Below are 3,439 nucleotides of genomic sequence, written 5' to 3' on the forward strand. Positions count from 1 at the left end.
AACCTAAACTAACCTATCCTAACCTAACCTAAACTAACCTAACCTAACCTAATCTAAAAATAAGTTAGGTTATGTTAGGTTAGGTAACCTGTCTGGTGATGTTTTACTTAAAAGCGATAGTAATAAAAACTACATATTCTTGTTCAGGAGTACCTACAACATGGGTTTTAAGCAAAGAAAAATTTCCCCGTTTTCCCGTTTTTCGGTGATATTTTACTTAATAGTGGTCCGATCGTAATAAAATTTACATATTCTTGTTCAGGAGGAAATTCCGCACAATTTGAGTACCCACAACATGGGTTTTGAGCAAAAAAATATTTTCCCGTTTTTCCCATTTTCTGGGAAAACGGGACGTTTCCGAAAAAAACGACAATCATTTTTGAAATCAGCGTGAAATTTCGAACATTTTGGAAAAAAAAATTTTTAATTTCGCGTGAGGTCCGGAGGTCGATATAATTACCAACCTAACTCAAGGAATGCAATATTCAAAATACTAAATAGTCTATGTATTTAATATCTTTCATTTGAATGAATGTAGGACATAGCCTAAACTAAAGTGCAGCCAAATATTTTTACATAAACAAATTCTCAAAGTTGACACTGGGTCAGTGGGGATAAGAGACAATCCTAATAGCCTAGGGATTTGCCTATTCAAACATTTGCAATAATATTGCTCTATTATCCAGAATTAGCCTACGAACAAGCTGTATCTTAGGTTCTTGTTGGTATCTTACCTCTTACCTTCTTGTTGGTGACTTACCTAAGTTAGTGCCTGGTAATGTTTTTAAGTTTTTTATCCTATAAAAATTATTTCACATTATTCCTTAAAAACTATTGTTTGTAACACTCGAGTCATCTATTTTCTTGTAAACAAGGAAAGAAATAAAAAAGATAAATATTTACAATATAACAGTTTTAGTCCATAAATGGCCAGCTTGTAGATGTCCGTCGGAATTCAGAATCAAATATTGCGACTCGTGACTCGTGAGTTGAGGAACTGAACGATAAATTAGAACAACTCCTTTTCAAGAGTAGCTCCGAAGAACGGGAGCTTGTCGATATACTGGGACTATTTCAGTGTCGACATAGTGAAACTATTTCATTGTCGACAATATGGGATGTCGACAATTTGTGGTGTCGATCATTTGCGACGTCGGTTATTTGGGATGTCGGTTAAGTGGGAATATTCCAGTGTCGACAAACTGGGAATAATTCAGTTTCGATCAATTTCTACGGTTGTCGATATTATGGAACCCACCCTTCACTATCACCAATGAAAAGTGTAAAAGTTGTGAATTTTTGGATTTAGCAATTGAAGGTGTGAGTTGGGATTTTGGGACGTTTGCAACTGTCGTTAAACTGTCAACTTAAATGTTCATTTTCAAACTAGGCAGACATCTCTACCCTTATGTATAAACTAATAAATAAAGTAAAAAGGTGTTGGAAAATGTCATATGATGAGTATGGTACATTTTAAGTATCTGTAGTACGCAATAATTCAAGACTTTTTAGGGAAATTTCTTTCCGAGCTGCACGTGGGGAGCAGTATCCACTGAGTGTTTATAAAAGATTGATTTTAAGAGGCTGGAAACTTGTAATGTATTATTGATCAGAATGAAAATTATTTGTTTCTGAAGTGGTACAAATTGGGTTCCTCATTTTGACCCTCAAAACAAAATAATTGCCAATTTCTCTTAGCACTACTTAAAAAAAAACAAATAATTTAGTATATTGATTTTTTTTACGGTTATTGGTCACGTAAAAAAAATTAGTGAATTTAAAATTACCATGCTATTATCATAAAGTTAACTGTTTTAGTTTGCTTGTTTACGGATATCTTTTGATCAAACTTGGCAACTTAACTTTTATACTAAGCTATTGTTATTCTACTAAAAACCCCACTTTATTACCCTTCCTGTAGCAACAAACCAGTGGCGGTCCCTAGGGGGGGGCTACAGGGCCTAAAGCCCCCCCCCCTTGGACCCTGGAAAAATAAATTTAAATATCATTTCGTCCTTAAAAACACGCAATGTTATAAAACAGACACCAATATAGTTTTTATTAATGAGCGATGGCAGGTCGAGTAGTATTAAGTTCAACATAGATAAACTTTGTGGGGCGATAGCTCGACGAATGAAATAATTTTTATATTACGCTATGGTAAGTTGTACGCATCATCCAATTTTTACAGCAGCCAGCTGACGCGAGCGAGCTTGACAGTGAGGACGGGTAAACAGCTGATTTCATGTTCCTAGTTGTCAAATTGTCTGCTAGAACTTACACAGGCATCAGCCATCAGCGGTAGCACCCTAGTAGCCTCCATGGTGGAAAGCCTCATTGACTTATATAAACACAAGTGTATACTATACATATTGTGACAGATCTATGAAATGGAGAAACACGTAAGGCTAAAAAACGTGTCTCTACTGAAATGGGAGATTTTTGGACACAGTTCTAGACGTTAAAATGGCTTTATAAATTCACCAAACGATTTTTAGAAGATTGCTTCATAGTCTAGTAGGCCTATGTTTTGAATTGTTTTTAATGTCTACTTGTTCATTACAAAGACAAATATATAACAGGTGAAATGGGAGGGTTTTGGACAGTTGGACACAGATATGATATAGACATTCATAATACGCTTAGAAAGTCAGTAAGCATTTTTAGGAGGATATAGCCGTAGCCTGCAATATGTTTTGAGATGTATATGAATGTAATCGTCATAGTTTAATTTTTTAAATGTATACTTGCTCATGACAAACAACATGGGAGTTTATGGACAATTGGGCACAGTTTTATGTGTTAAAATGGCTTTAGAAAGTCACCCATGATTGGCTTTGGAAATTCCAAGTTTTCCCAGGGGATAACCCCCGAACCCCCTTCTTTATTGAGGGGTGCTCCAAACCCGCCTCCTTGACGATGTCCTAGAACCACAACTGCAGCAAACCTAGGTACTTGTTAAACATAATGCAATTTTAATAGGTTTAATTGAAAATCCAGTCGGGCAAATGGAAATTAGTTTAGTCTGCAGGTTTTCTGTGGCGGGGGTATTTTATTACTTGTTCGGAATGACTTAACAATTAAAGAAATTCTGGAATCAAAGCTTCGTGGTAGCTTGGTAGCCTGTTAATATGTTATTTTAATCAGTAATAACCTTTAAGAATAGTAGTTGGATGAGTTGGATCGTTGGATGAAAGATGAAAATTGTATTCATTGATGAAAACTAGGAGGATTTAAAAAAAATCTCTGCACAGTCAGCTGTACTGTAGATTCTTTTTGTCTATGACTGTAGTAAACTTAAATCTGATGTTTACTTCACTTCAGTCTTCAACTTCAGTTTAATTTCATTCAAAAATTCAGTCAGTCTCAGTGCAGTCAGTCCGTCCGTCGTCCGTCGGTCCGTCTGCTAGTGCGTCAGTGCGTGTCGGCTGGCCAATCC

This window comes from Macrosteles quadrilineatus, unplaced genomic scaffold (genome assembly GCF_028750875.1).
Source record: "Macrosteles quadrilineatus isolate MER2022 unplaced genomic scaffold, UCM_ALF_1.0 Scaffold_9__3_contigs__length_116548681, whole genome shotgun sequence".
Taxonomy (NCBI): domain Eukaryota; kingdom Metazoa; phylum Arthropoda; class Insecta; order Hemiptera; family Cicadellidae; genus Macrosteles; species Macrosteles quadrilineatus.